Below are 16,016 nucleotides of genomic sequence, written 5' to 3' on the forward strand. Positions count from 1 at the left end.
TCACACTATCATTAAAGGAAAGTAATATAAAAAAAGTTTGCGATATTGTATATGATAAACGTCACGGTTATGAACAAATGTTATTATTGAGTTGGTAGGTATATAATAAAATATAATGCTTCAAAATATCTGTCTAATGCAATTTAAAAGCCGTACGTTGAAAACTTTTATATGTATATACAGGAAAAAATAAATAAAGAGATATTAGTTTTTGCACATTTCAATTAGGAATACAAAGGCATTAAAACTCCTATAAACATTTTAATCATTGTCAATAATGTTTGCATTAATCGAATGCATAAAAATCATTCAATCTTTTAAATGAAGACTAAAGTCTTGACCAAATACTGGCTTAAGGCAGATCCATGAAAAATTGTAAACACTGAGAATTCTTTAATGATCAGTTTCAAATAAAGAATATTTCAAATTTTGAATTCCTAAAACGAATAAATATTAAAGATAACAATATCTAAACACAGGTAAAAGGTGTGAGCTGTATTTGTTATGGCATAAAGCGAGCACATTTTATAGTTGCATATACTATTCACAAACCTGCATTGCCTAGAAAGGGTATATCCATGCATATGTGCATAGATATGTTCGACAAACAAAATTATCATTCAGAATCCCCCCGAAAGATTTTCTTTATCCGCACATGATCTCAGATGCCGAAAAGACTTTCATATATGCGTTTTCATAATGACTATAAAATAAATCTCTCTCTCTCTCTCTCTCTCTCTCTCTCTCTCTCTCTTCGTCCGAACAAATACCTAATTCTTCAAAACAGATGAGGTATTCGTCCGAAAATATATCTTATTCGTCCTAATTCGTTCGAGCATTGACGACTTCCGAAGCAGTAAAGCTCGCCTGGATAAGAATTATAAATGCGTCGTTGTTGGATAGAAATGAAATACGTCTTTACGGGTCATAAGTTATGAAAATAATGTTATCCTAAGTGTAGTCTTATTGATACAAATAGAAAAACTATATGCATCGTATGAAACGTATTATGATATAGAAGACACGATAAATTAAAGTAAATTAAAAGGCATAAAACGATACAAATACAACAAAAATCCCAAGCCAATCCAGTGTGGCAAGATATTTTGTTTACATCGAAGTTGAACTTGTGCGTGTTTAAAAATTTATCTTTGGGACTTTTCACTCCCCATGGAACAACATCAATCGAAAGCTAAAAAAAGCTAGTATTATTACGAATATGAGACAATAGAATACCCAGCATTGTGATTTTATTTTCATAAAAAAGTGTCATATATCGCAGTCAAAATACAGCGAAAATCATCAGGTGAAATTGGAATTATTTTGTCTCAGCCATGTTTTGACGTGAAGCTTCGAAGAATACAACAATCGCAATAAAAAATGTCGGATTAGCTCACCTGAACTTTGTCGAAATTTAAGATTTCACAATGATATAGGGGTGAAAAGCGGGCCATTATCTCTTTTATCTTTGAAGTGTGCATCAAACGGATACCAGGGCAGTGTAGGGGACTTATGGGGCTATTATTTCCCGGTCTCAAATTTGGGCTGTAGGGGTACCACTAAGTGGCTCCCATGGGTTCTGGTCCATTTCAGGGGTTTATATCTCACTTGAGATTGACCACAAGAACTTGCAAACAGTAAGATTAGGTAGAGGACCTCAAAAAGTATTCATAATAAGCGTTAGAGGGCACCTATGACCCCAACAAGGATCGAGTTAGCTCACCCGAACTTTGTCATATTTTAGCATTTCACAATGATAAAGGGGTAAAAGGCGGGCCATTATCTCCTTTATCTTTGAAGTGTGCATCAAACGGATACTAGGGCAGTGTAGGGGACCTATGTGGCTATTATTTCCGGTCACAAATTTGAGCTGTAGGGGTACCACCAAGTGGCTCCTAGGGGTTCTGGCTCAATTCAGGGGTTTATAACTCCTTTGATTTTGATTTTAAAAATTTGGAAGAACTGCAGGTTAAGCTGAAGATTTCAAGAGGTACTTAGGACAAGCGTTGGAAAGCGCATATAACATAAAAGGGTAGATTTAGTTCGGTTCGGTTGAGCTAAACTGATCTTAATATGGGTCATATGACCTTTTAAACACTTGTTATCAAGACCAATGAGGTCTTTTACTTTATTTTTTATTCTTAGGTTCTTGTGATCGAAACCAAATCAGATTAAAACCACTGTAATGAGCCAGAAGTCCTTGGAGCCACTTGGTGGAACCCCTCCAGCTCAAATTTGAAACCGGGAAAGAATAGCCTCATATGCCCCCTACACTGTCCTGGTATCCGTTTGATGCACACTTCAAAGATAAGGAAGAAATTACACCACTTTTAACCCCTATATCGTTGTGAAATGCTAAAATATGACAAAGATCGGGTAAGCTAACTGACCCCTTGCAGGGTCATAGGTGCTCTCTTACGCTGATATGAATTCCTCTTGAGGTCCTCTCCCTATTCCTAGTATTTCAAGTTCTTGTGGTCAATCTCAAGTGAGATATAAACCCCTAATATGAGTCAGAACCCCTGGGAGACACTTGGTGGTATCCCTACAGCCCAAATTTGAGACCGGGAAATAATAGCCCCATATGTCCCTTACACTGCCCTGGTATCCGTTTCATGCACACTTCAAAGATAAAAGAGATAATGGCCCGCTTTTTACCCCTTTATCATTATGAAATACTTAAATATGACAACGCTCAGGTGAGCTAACTAAACCTTTGTAAGGGTCATAGGTGCCCTTTAAGGCTTAATATGAATACCTCTTGAGGCCTTATACCTAATCCTACTGTTTGCAAGTTCTTGTGGTTAATTTCAAGTGAGATACAACCCCTGAAATGAGCCAGAACCCCTGGGAGCCACTTGGTAGTACCCCTACAGCCTAAATTTGACACCCGGAAATAATAGATCCATACGTCTCCTACACTGCCCTGGTATCCGTTTGATGCACACTTCAAAGATAAACGAGATAATGGTCCACCTTTTATCCCTATATCATTGTGAAATGCTAAAATATGACAAAGTTCGGGTGAGCTAACTCAACCGACCCTTTTCCTTGTCCTTGTTGTATTCTTCGAAGGTTCACGTCAAAACATGGCTGAGACAAAATAATTCCAAATTCACCTGATGATTTTCGCTGTTTTTGACTACGACATATGATAATTTTTTTATGAGAATAAAATAACTATGCTGGGTGTTCTATTGTCTCATATTCGTAATAATACTAGCTTTTTTTAGCTTTCGATTGGTGTTGTATCCGGGGGAGTGAAAAGGCCCGAGGATAAATTTGTAAACACGCACATGTTCAACTTCGATGTAAACAAATTGTCTTTTCACACTGAATTGGCTTTGGGTTATTAATGTTTTGCATCGTTTTATGCCTTTTAATTTACTTTAATTTATTGTGTCTTTTATATCATAATACGTTTGCATATCACTTTATACGATGCATATAGATTTTCTATTTGTATCAATAAGACTATACTTATGATAACATAATTTTCATAACTTATGACCCGTAAAGACGTACTTCATTTCTATTCAACAAAGACGCATTTATAACTCTTATCCAGGCGAGCTTTACTGCTTCGGAAGTCGTCAATGCTCGTAAGAATTATTTAGCATTAATCAGTTTTATATTAATTAAAAAATGTCGATAATTAAGTAAAATATAATTTTCTGTTCGAGTACTCTCGGTACTTTGATGAATTCCCTTATTGGCTGCTAGCTTCTACGGGCTTAGTGGCTGCTGTTTGTGGCTGCTAGCTTCAGCCTGGTATTCTCATCTTTATTCCCTAATGCAATATTTAGCATAAATTTGTTAAACGTGTTATGCGAGGGTTTTTTTTTATTTTCATTTGTTTCTGCTCCAAAACAAAAGCTATTTTACAAGACTCAAGATTAATATCATAGACAATTGAAGCCAAAAAAAGAGCAAAAGTCTACATTCAAATTTTATTCGGACATTGGTAATCATTCAGTCTTTTTTTCTGTGCAGTCTATCCCGGTATATCCTGTTTCACACTTACAATAACGTCCCGTCTGGTGTTCCTTACACTGGCACGTGCAGGTGGACTCGTCCAATGCCGCGCCATTGAAGCAGTAAATATTACAGAGACTGCCACAGTCAGCCCCTATTAATGCGACAGAAATATCAGGTGTCATTGTATTTACTTTCAGAAGCTGGATGGTCACCAAATTAAGGTATTCAATATATAACATCCACATTTTGTTCCCAATAAATGAATGGCCCTATATTCTTAATCATGATATCATTTTGTAGGTGTTATCAAATAAAAATACTCCACCATAATTTTGATTATGGTTTAATTAATCATACTTTAAATTCACACTGAAGTCTATTGGCAAGGTATGTTTTAGCAAGATATTGTAAAAAGGAATTTAAATCCGTAAAACTCTTTTGGTTAATACATGCAGAAACTTTCTCTTTATTAAAATGTAAAATAAAATGAATCATTAACCGCAGATAACTTGACAAATCTAAAAAAAAATTCATCTAGAGGAAATAACTCTTAAAAAAATCAATTTCCAAATAACCGGCTTCTTATATGTAGTCAGTCATGTGAATTTAGTTTATTTCAATTCATTGTTATCTAGCAATACATATTGAACTTGTGTAAAATAATTCTCATTGTTCAACATCCCATCATTATACATTGAATTCCTTTTAATCTAGACATAGATGTTGTATTTTTAAATCTCTTATTAAGTAACAAAGAATTCATTACATTTTAGCTTCAATTTTGATAATTTTTTAAGATTTAAACAAAGCTTATCAATACGTAAGTTCTTCAAAACCAGGTCCCAGAATCATGAACAAACTTAGACTTAAGTGAAAAATTGTAAACTGTCTTGATATCTCTTGATTAAAAATACTGACAAAATTGAAATGCTATTGAAAGTGATATGTCTTGATATAATGTTTTCAATTATAAATTTCCATTGTAATTTTATGATAAACCATTATTTTGTGACTGGTTGAAATTTTGACTGAAGTCTGAAATCGCTTTATGATCCCGAGGCCTACAACGTTTGTCCTACCATCTAACGGTATGCTAATCTTTTATGAATAATTACGTTGAATTACACTTTTTAGGTTTTATTAATTTTTGAGATGCAAATGACATTTTTCTTTAAGAAATCATCTTCTCACATCAATTTTCTGATACCGAATGGAATTTGGATTGAAATTGAATGTTAATACTTTATATTGGATCTTTCATGATTTGGGTGGGTATATGATTTCTATCTAGCAAGTTGTGTTCTTTCTATTCCCGAGGCTTGGCGAGGGGATAGTAAACACAACACGAGTTTGATATAAATCATTAACCTTTGCAGATCATGAGAGTTATGCAGAACGTCACAACTTTACGCATGGAAAAGTTTCCTTAACGATTTAACAAAGATGCTTTAACATTTTATTTCCGAAACTATTTTTTTTTTATCGATTCATGAAAACAATGAATAAAACGACAAAAAATGATTCACAAGTACAACTCCACACTTTTCAACTAAATAATGTTTGTACTTTTATTCTATGTCAATCAAGAACCATAACTATGAAGTCACATGACGTAAGAATACAGTGTAATATCACCAATTAATCCCATGAGTGATATCCACCGCATACTGAGCTAAGCATGTGATAGAATTATTTATCTAACGTAAAATTTGCATCAATGTACCACATGCATGGCATCATTTTCGCATATATCCTCTCGTTCTATTTTTGCTAACACATCTATAAAATAAACAAAATATCCCATATATTTTATTACCGTAAAATCCAGTAGGACAGTCACAAGTACGCAGTTTAAGGTTGTATGTCCCGCTATTCTTACATTCACCTTAAATAAATGTTAAAATAAATCTTGTAGAATTAGTTGTATTTAAAGATACATAGACAATGACCTTTGTCAATCTAAAAAACTGAAACCCTTATTGTCTAAATATGTTGTTATCATTCTGTACCGTTAATATTAATGAAGGTTAATAGCAATAAATTGTCTTTTTAACACTTTTTATACACGATTTTCAAAGGAAATTTGCTCTACAAATTGATGGATTATATTATAAAACATGCATTTTAGACAATATAAGATAGCGTATTTTATATAATCTTTTATTCCTATTGATTAAAATTAAGAATATAAGATAATCATATTGAATCAGCTGTTTATTAAAACTCACCAGTTTTGGGTAAAGAATAAGCGTAATGAATGCCTTTGTTTTCCAAAGCGTTCTTTTGATAAAGCTGAAATCAATAAAAAAAAATGCAATTACGGACCATTTTCATTTGGTAGAAAAATATCGCTTTGAAGACTTTTTGTGATCGGCTTCGGTCGATCACTATTGTGTCCATATGAGGCATCCGACAAATGCGTCCACGTGCGCACACATTCCGCTTGCATAAGTAGTTCTTATTTAAAAACTTGAAGCGTTGGTTTAGTTTTTATATAACATTTCACTCAGTTTTATTTTCAATTCATTTACCTTAAGAGATGCAAACATACATTAAATACAGTTCGACCTGTTTATTAACGAATGCACATTTTGTCTCACGCGTAAGAATTTCGATCGAAAATCATTCAGTAATGCAGTTGACCTCGATGAACTGACCTCGATCATGAGAAGATGCTCCATGAACTGAACTCGATCTATTGATGTTGCATAATAGTAGCTAGGAATTGACTTGATTTATAAACAAGGTTACGTTATGATGCGACCTCAATAACAAGTTATGGTGGCATTCAAATTTTTTTCAGTCGCATTAAATTATTTTATTACAACTCTTTCTTTGTATACGTGTTATTGCTCTTTGAAGAGCCCTACTCAGTATTCTGAAGAAGAAGAAGAAGAAGAAGAAGAAGAAGAAGAAGAAGAAGAAGAAGAAGAAGAAGAAGAAGAAGATACATTGATATTTACTAATTACGTTAAAAATATAAAACTACACAATGAGTTTACGAACGGCTTTCCCAAATTTATTTCAAAATTAAATTTGTTGACGGTTTATAATGATGAAATTATGGTATACAGATTCAAAATAATCTATGTTTTGTAAAAATTCTGTCCTTTTGTAATTATTTTACATCAAACTGATCATGTTGCTTGCTTCTAGCTATCTATATATCGTTATTTCCGATCATTCCTTTAAATGGAATACTTGTTGCAGAGCTTACCTACGTTGATGAATCGAGGTAATCTTATTAAATTATACGTAATGTCTATGACCTAGTTTAATAACCATGCATATTGCCTCAATATTTCTCTTAATAATCACTAATAGATTAATAGAACAAGTTTGTAAAAATTACCGTTTCAAAGTTTCTTCTCACATGGTGATGAAATGTTATTTTTGAAAATTTAGTTAATTTTTGAATGTGGATTAAAGGAAGTAAGTTTCTTAATGTGAAATCATACCTTGATGATAGCAGGCTCGGAGATAGGTCCCGTTGTATACAAGTACTCAAAAAATTTATAATGCCAGTAGGTGTTGGCAAAATTGACCGGATTTTTACTCTCATCCGTGTTCCACACCCAGCTGCTTCCAACATGGCTGACGATAACGGGGACATCATCTTTATCGTACATCTCTTTTGTAATGAAAAAGTCAAACTGTAAGAGAGAGAGAGAGAGAGAGAGAGAGAGAGAGAGAGAGAGAGAGAGAGAGAGACGGGGAATAAAACGAAATAAAGAGTTAAAGAGAAATAAAAATTCAAGGAACGAGTGAGAGAGAGACAGATAAAGAGAGAATGAGAGTTAGAATGATAAGGAATTTAATCTTGACTATAAATTAACAATGCCTGGATATTAGCTTGACATAATATCTGAGTTGAACATATTTTATTGACATATGATGCCAAAAGGATTGGACACAATTTCCAGAAACTTAGAGAGTCCTCTCCTTGTACATAATATATTACAATTACAAAATTACAATGCCATACGATGCTAGTTAACATTTATAACAGTTATAGTACACTTAATGAAACACAAATAAATAATTAGTTTTGAATGCTGCAACACTGTGCAAATCTAGAATTAAAATTAGTATGGATAATAAAGTTATGCAAATAATTAGAAAAAACTTACATAAATCTTTCACACTTTTGTATAAATATATGAACTTCTTTAAATATTTTTATATTTTCATCATAAGATCAAGTTTTGCCACATCAAAGTACATCAATTGTATTCAAAAAGTTCAACGATAAAAGGTCATACAGAAATGATTGTCTTAATTCATAATGAATATTTTTTTTCAAACGAAGAACAAGTAAAGAGCACCTTCCAAACTTCCACATAAACGCATTGGGTTGGCTCAATGTTACATCGATAAAGGTCAAAATTGATAACACAGCTATGCCTTAATTTCGTATGAATGATATTTTAATTTTTTTACCAAAAGAGAAAGTATCTTATCCAGCGTTTTCTCTTTTCAAAATCAATAGGTTAATAGCAGGGAAACTATCAGATTAATAGACTTTTTTGTATAATAACGATGATTATTGACAGTGAATACATCTTTACTTACCTATGAAGTTATTTTCCATTATCCACCAGTTAAACCAAATTTGTATATTATATGCTCCTTTCGGTATCTCAATCATGAGAGTTCTATTACCTGCAAAAAGTGTTTTATCTACATTGAAATATTAGTAAAACCCTTTTTTGAAATTGTGTACAGGATGACAATAATTTTTTTATACTTATCAAAACCCATTAAAAAAGACATTAGAGCATTCTATCTGGCATTGGTTAAAAGTTAATTTCAATGTTACAATATAGAATGAATTTTCATCCCATTAGATACGGAGGGGATACGTATTAAAACATTGTAACACTTCCGTAGGGCTACAGTCTTGTTGTTTTGAAATTAGGCGGCACTACCCATATAAGGTAAAGTTAAATGTCGCGAAACAAGTTACCTTCTCCAGGTATACCCGTGAATGTTCCCTGTATGACGTCACATGTGGACCCATCCCCACCACAAACACCACATTCATCAAACTCTTTTGTCCCTCCCAGGAAAGCATCGTCGCACCCAAAGATCTAAACATAAAGATATATCATAAACATGCAAGCATTGAAAAAAAAAATCTTGAAACATTGAAACAAAAGGTGAATTATAAGTACATGTGTACGTGCTTTCAGTACTAGTTAATATATAAGCTATTTTTGTTTTTTAAGTTCTATAAGCTTATCATCTCAGGACGAACGTCTTTCCTGGATTTTATTCCTGTTCTAATTCTCCCTGAGAAGATTCATCGAAAGCAACTACAAGCTTTTTTTTACGGAAAAATTTAAATAATCGTTTTATGTGTAATAAAATCCAAATAAAGTATGAGTCTCGAACCCAGAAATAGTTAGTCTCGCATTCAATATTGCTGATGCTTTTTTAGCATCGGAAAAAAGGACGAGTGGTCAGATCCGAATTACTAAAAACAATATCGAAACAATTTCATAAATATATTTTTTTTACTTGCCCTGCAATTTCCTTCCAAACAAATAGGAGTGAGACCTTTCTTTCTTGGCCAAGGTGAGCTCATGAAATCCATATAATTAATTACTTTGGCATCGCATGGGGTACCGTGCGGCATTAAGCCGAATCTTGTGAAATATGGCGATTTGAAATCACCCACTTCTTTACATCTAACTTCACACACATAATTTCCTAGTAAAAAGGATGAAATGGGTTCTTACAACATAATTTTATTTAATCAGCTGTTCATTACTCATTCTAAATTATTTTATGCCGTTCAAAAAACATAGAATAATGGGAGTTTATATGACATATTTATATTACAAAATATGAGTAAATATTTATGAAGCATTTTAAGCATGCGTGGCTATTTCTCACCAGAATGACTGTATCTATCCCCCGTTAAATTATACTCTGACGAATTCAACACTTTATTTTCAAGCATTGTAAGACATGTTTCTGAAGCTCTCTGTTTAATCAGATCTGCCTGTTTTGGACTATCATCGGAACATGGCTAGAACAGAAAAAAATCAAATCATTGTATTATTGGTAAATGGCGTCTCTTTGTTTTTCTTCACTGGTTTCTCCATGCATTGCAGTGGCAGCTAGAAATGTTACAATAACCTCTGGATTACAACTCTCCCCTCCTTCACAGCCCGGGTGGTTTATTGGGCTGTCAATGTTAGATACTGATGCATTTACATTGGTATAAACGATGTTTTTAGACTATGCAGTTAAACTTTAAACTTAATGGAGGTTAAAATATTCCTTACAGTTCATTTATATCAAATTCCAATTAAACGCTTCAATGAATTTATTAAACAGTTGACCAAATGCTAGTCTGGTTTTTTTTTTATATGTTTCAATAATATTCAGCAAAAATAAGATAATAACCGTGCATAAAAATGAGAAAAAATCACCTTGGATTGTTGCATCTTCGGCGTCTGTATGTTACTCCCACCCCACATGTTCTGGAGCAGGACTGCCACGCCCCCCATGGACCCCACCCTCCTGGTCTGATGATTTTAGGGGTTTGTCTGGCATCCTCAAACGTGGTACAAGTTTGTTTAAAGCAAATCTATGAAAAACTACCGATGTTTAACCAATACATAATTTGAAACAAGAAAACTAAACAATCTCACGAGAAAAGAAAGGATGTTCAACATTTTTTCTTTGAAAATCAAATGAAAAAAAGAATGATATCATCTCCGTCCTAAAAAATAATTTTTCATCTTTTAGACAAAAACATAAATAAAATCAAGCTATCATTTTTACAAGTGAAAACTCTGATTCAACGTACTTTTCCTTCGCCACAGTAAGAGCCGGGTATGTCCTGCCATCCATGGTTAAACATCTGGCCGTATAGGGCTCCCTCCGTAAGATTCACACAACTGTAAGCCTGGCAGTGCTACCGAAAATAGACGTATAAAAATTCTATGTTTCATAATCTATATGTTTCCTAATTAATCAAACTTCAATAATTAGGAAAGACGGATGGTCAGTGAATTAATTACCAGATCTACCTTGGGAAAAATCCAATTTTTTTCTTTTTTTTTTTCTTTTTTTTTTTTTTTTTTGCTTTAAGAAATGTGGTTTTCCTTAAGTCTTTAGACAATTTAAAGCCTTTTTAAAAAAGAATTATATAGTCTGAAATTGCCAAAGACCGTTAAGCCATCGTAACTGCGATAAGGATGAAAAGGTTGTTAAAACTTACTGAGTAATACTGAAACTTTCTATAAAAGAAGTTTGGACCGTATCTATTCTCACAGATGTCATCCGGACTGTATTCCTGATCTAATTTAAGAATATTTTTACAAAAAGTTAATTATTTACATATCAAGTTGAAAATGTGGTTGTAATTTTCTTTAGAAAAGGATTACTAAAATTATATTGGTAATAATACACAATGTAACTAAAAATTTCTTATTCTGTTATTAAACAGTAAGAAATCATTCTATGAGTATAATGAGGTGATTATTTTGACGAAGCGTGATCAACCCAAAAATCCCGAAGGATTTTATGATAGATTTGACCATGTCCCTTACCTCCTCCACCGAAATTATCACCTCATAATAGTCAAAGAATAATTCCTTATTACTAATATTAATTAAAAAAATTAGCAAATGTTTGATTAAATATAGAAATATTGACGTATTTATATGATTTTTTTTATTATGCAAACCCTGTGTGTATGCCAACGATTAGTCATTTATATTGGACTGTGAATTTGATTTGTAGTGTTATCAAAGACAAACACGCTGAAAAATGTGAATTATGAATAGAACTTTCAGTAATTGTACGATTAAATATAAGATTATTGATTATGCAAACCCCCATGCGCCCCAACAGTACGTCTGTGGAAATTATTGGACTGACAGGTACATTACAAAATCGATACCTCATGTTATCACAGATATATGCAATGGAAAATGCCAGTATCAGTGCGTTGACTTTGGAACCATAATGCTTTGTGAAATACTAGTTAAGAATATATAAATTAGTTATTTACCAATTAAAGATGAGCTCAGCACAGCTAAAGCTTCAGCTTCTCTGAACAAACATTGTGCTTTTTCAAGTCTGTATCAAAGAAAAGTGATTGTCCTCATTGAATAAATACATAATTATATATAACAAAACACATGAAATATTTATATCTTATCAGGAATTCAATTATGGTTTGTGTTTAACATAAATGCCATGCATTATACGATGATGCGGGCGCAAAGTGATTTTCAGACAACATATTAATCAAACGTCAATATGGCATACATGTTTAATCAATTAATCGATCACACTATCAATCGCGATAAAAAAAAACTGATCCATCAGAAAAAAAAAATTGTGAACCCCTGTATTCCAGCAGTGTGTTAAATTTTTCGTGAGAGAGCTGCAGTTGGCGTTTAAAACCTTGACATTATAAATGTAGGGTTACCGTGAAGGATATAAGTTTAATATATGTTAGATGAAAAGTTAGGTTAGTAACATTACATGTATTAAACTATCAATGATAAAATTGTGTGTACACACAATATCATAGGATACGCTAGTTTCGTAGTATTATAGCTATTTTTATATTTATTTTCCATTTATTTCGAGAAATACCCACTGAAGAAAGTTATGAAGATCGCTGACGCTACATGAACTCCATCCTACGCCGTATCCTTCCATGATACATACGTCACTTTCGTTACACCTGCCCGCGTCATGGTTTATCCCCAATAAATCCATATAATTAATTACTTTGGCATCGCATGGGGTGCCGTGCGGCATTAAGCCGAATCTTGTGAAATATGGCGATTTGAAATCACCCACTGCTTTACATCTAACTTCACACACATCATTTCCTAGTAAAAAGGATGAAATGGGTTCTTACAACATAATTTTATTTAATCAGCTGTTCATTACTCATTCTAAATTATTTTATGCCGTTCAAAAAACATGGAATAATGGGAGTTTATATGACATATTTTTATTACAAAATATGAGTTAATATTTATGAAGCATTTTAAGCATGCGTGGCTATTTCTCACCAGAATGACTGTATCTATCCCCCGTTGAATTATACTCTGACGATTTCAACACTTTATTTTCAAGCATTGTAAGACATGTTTCAGAAGCTCTCTGTTTAATCAGATCTGCCTGTTTTGGACTATCATCGGAACATGGCTAGAACAGAAAAAAATCAAATCATTGTATTATTGGTAAATGGCGTCTCTTTGTTTTTCTTCACTGGTTTCTCCATGCATTGCAGTGGCAGCTAGAAATGTTACACTAACCTCTGGATTACAAATCTTGGCTTCATTCGCATTGCTCTCCCCTCCTTCACAGCCCGGGTGGTTTATTGGGCTGTCAATGTTAGATACTGATGCATTTACATTGGTATAAACGATGTTTTTGGACTTTGCAGTTAAACTTTAAACTTCATGGAGGTTAAAATATTCCTTACAGTTCATTTATATCAAATTCCAATTAAACGCTTCAATGAATTTATTAAACAGTTGACCAAATGCTAGTCTGGGTTTTTTATACGTTTCAATAATATTCAGCAAATATAAAATAATAACCGTGCATAAAAATGAGAAAAAATCACCTTGGATTGTTGCATCTTCGGCGTCTGTATGTTACTCCCACCCCACATGTTCTGGAGCAGGACTGCCACGCCCCCCATGGACCCCACCCTCCTGGTCTGATGATTTTAGGGGTTTGTCTGGCATCCTCAAACGTGGTACAAGTTTGTTTAAAGCAAATCTATGAAAAACTACCGATGTTTAACCAATACATAATTTGAAACAAGAAAACTAAACAATCTCACGAGAAAAGAAAGGATGTTCAACATTTTTTCTTTGAAAATCAAATGAAAAAAAGAATGATATCATCTCCGTCCTAAAAAATAATTTTTCATCTTTTAGACAAAAACATAAATAAAATCAAGCTATCATTTTTACAAGTGAATGCTCTGATTCAACGTACTTTTCCTTCGCCACAGTAAGAGCCGGGTATGTCCTGCCATCCATGGTTAAACATCTGGCCGTATAGGACTCCCTCCGTAAGATTCACACAATTGTAAGCCTGGCAGTGCTACCGAAAATAGACGTATAAAATTCTATGTTTCATAATCTATATGTTTCCTAATTACTCAAACTTCAATGATTAGGAAAGACTGCCCGCGTCATGGTTTATCCCCAAGCTTATACAGAGAATAAATAAAAACATGCCCCAAAACATCGTGTGCACAAAGTGAAAGCCGCAGTTAGAAGGTGTATTATCATAAAGGTATAAAAAAGTTCTTACTTATGTCCAATTTCATGTGTAAGGGCCTTGTAGCCGATTAAAGACCGTTCAGCGTCGACAGAGCATGCATCGTCAGTGCAGGCTCCACCGATATATGCCATTCCACCATAGTCTGCAGGCACCCTGAACAGTTTCAAAAGTACATGAAATTACCAATGATAAGGCACAAGTATACAAACATTGTACACCCGAGACGCTTGTAAAATTCTGCTAATAATAAAAGATATTTTTCTTCCATAAAACATGTTCTAACGCCTTTCCAAAATATTGCATGTACATGTATCTATATTGTACTTACGCTGTGTGAGCACATCTGATGTCATACTTGTTAGAAACGTTTCTTGTACCCTGAAAGAAACTGGAGATGGTTTCATATAGCTTTTTTGACATGTTGTAAAAGCTCTACAATATAATAAGAGATACATGTAAAGAGATATCTAGAAGTTCAAAAGATTACTTTCTTACAAGTAGTCATTAAAGAAAATACAGAGGACTTACCGGATTAGTCTCCCAAAACTCAAGATGTTTAATCTTTAGTTTAATGTTGTATCCAAGTGTCTCAGATCAAGAAAAATACATTTGTGGCTAATGATCAAAAAATATTATGGCATAAGAAATATGTTTTGTCTGTCTGTTTGTATGTTTACTTTTGTTGTGACTGTTTGTTAATGAACCTGTTTGACTGAAATTTCAGGAATATTACCCCGTTGTACTTTAAAATCATCACTTCGACCCTTTTGGACACGTCCGTAGACGGGAACTGTGCTGTAAAGGAGCTATCTGTGTACATTCCTAGTTGTACTGCCACATCCTTTGTTGTCAACTCCCACTTAGTGGTCTTCAATGGAGGTTATACTTCATTTGTTGATGGAAGCATATCAGTTAGGACAAGACCATGTCAGTATAAAATCCCCTTGCTAAATGTTTCCGTCCTTATTGCATTTGTATTTCAAAAATGGTTAATCTAGATTCTTTTGATATATAACTTTGTATCTGGTATGTTGATGTTTTTATAGTATTCGTTCACATGAAATGTTAATATACTCAACCTTATCAAACTTTTGATAAAATCTAGTTTTTGTGCTCAGAGAAATTGAAATGTTTATTTTGCTCTTTCGGAAATTCCCTCCCGTGTATGTCTCCTTTCGTTGAACGCAATATTTCTACCTAAAAATTAAAAAAAATAATCCAGATTGCTAGAGCAATAAAAACGTACTTTTGTCACAAATAGATGTGGTGTTGAAAATTATGTTATTTCCTTTGGCACTTTTACACGAGTTTCAAACATGCAAACATATATTGATAATTGTTCTCATCGACTGATTGTGTCCAATAAAGTATTTCGTTAAACATCCAATAGCATTTATATTTTACACCCCCGCCCCCCCCCCCCTCTTAAAAAATCAACGTATAAAAACAACTTACCAAACATTTAGAATTTACATTACCAAATAAAAAAATAAATGGTTTGAATTTTACACGTTTCATTCCATTAAAAATTCGAAACTAAACTGCTCCTCAACTTTAAATTCATTCGAAAAAATATATACATAATTTTTTACAGTTTAGCGAAAAGTTTTCCAACATTTAAAAAAAAATCAACTCATTATAAAGTAATTTATGGTTTTCCATCAAGTATTCATCATTGTAGGTAAGCTTTGTTTCAACTAAAAAAAAGTAAGAGAGATTCAATGCACATTTTTCCATAAACAGTTAATACTTTTAAA

At 33.2% G+C, this 16,016-nt stretch overlaps 1 pseudogene; it reads right to left on the reverse strand.

Moving 5' to 3' along the window:
* Positions 1-3,941: 3,941 nt before the first annotated feature.
* LOC128182286 (A disintegrin and metalloproteinase with thrombospondin motifs 6-like) lies at positions 3,942-15,777 on the reverse strand (annotated as a pseudogene).
* Between the last annotated feature and the right edge of the window lie 239 nt (positions 15,778-16,016).

The sequence above is a fragment of the Crassostrea angulata genome, chromosome 4 (assembly GCF_025612915.1).
Source record: "Crassostrea angulata isolate pt1a10 chromosome 4, ASM2561291v2, whole genome shotgun sequence".
Classification (NCBI taxonomy): Eukaryota; Metazoa; Mollusca; class Bivalvia; order Ostreida; family Ostreidae; genus Magallana; species Magallana angulata.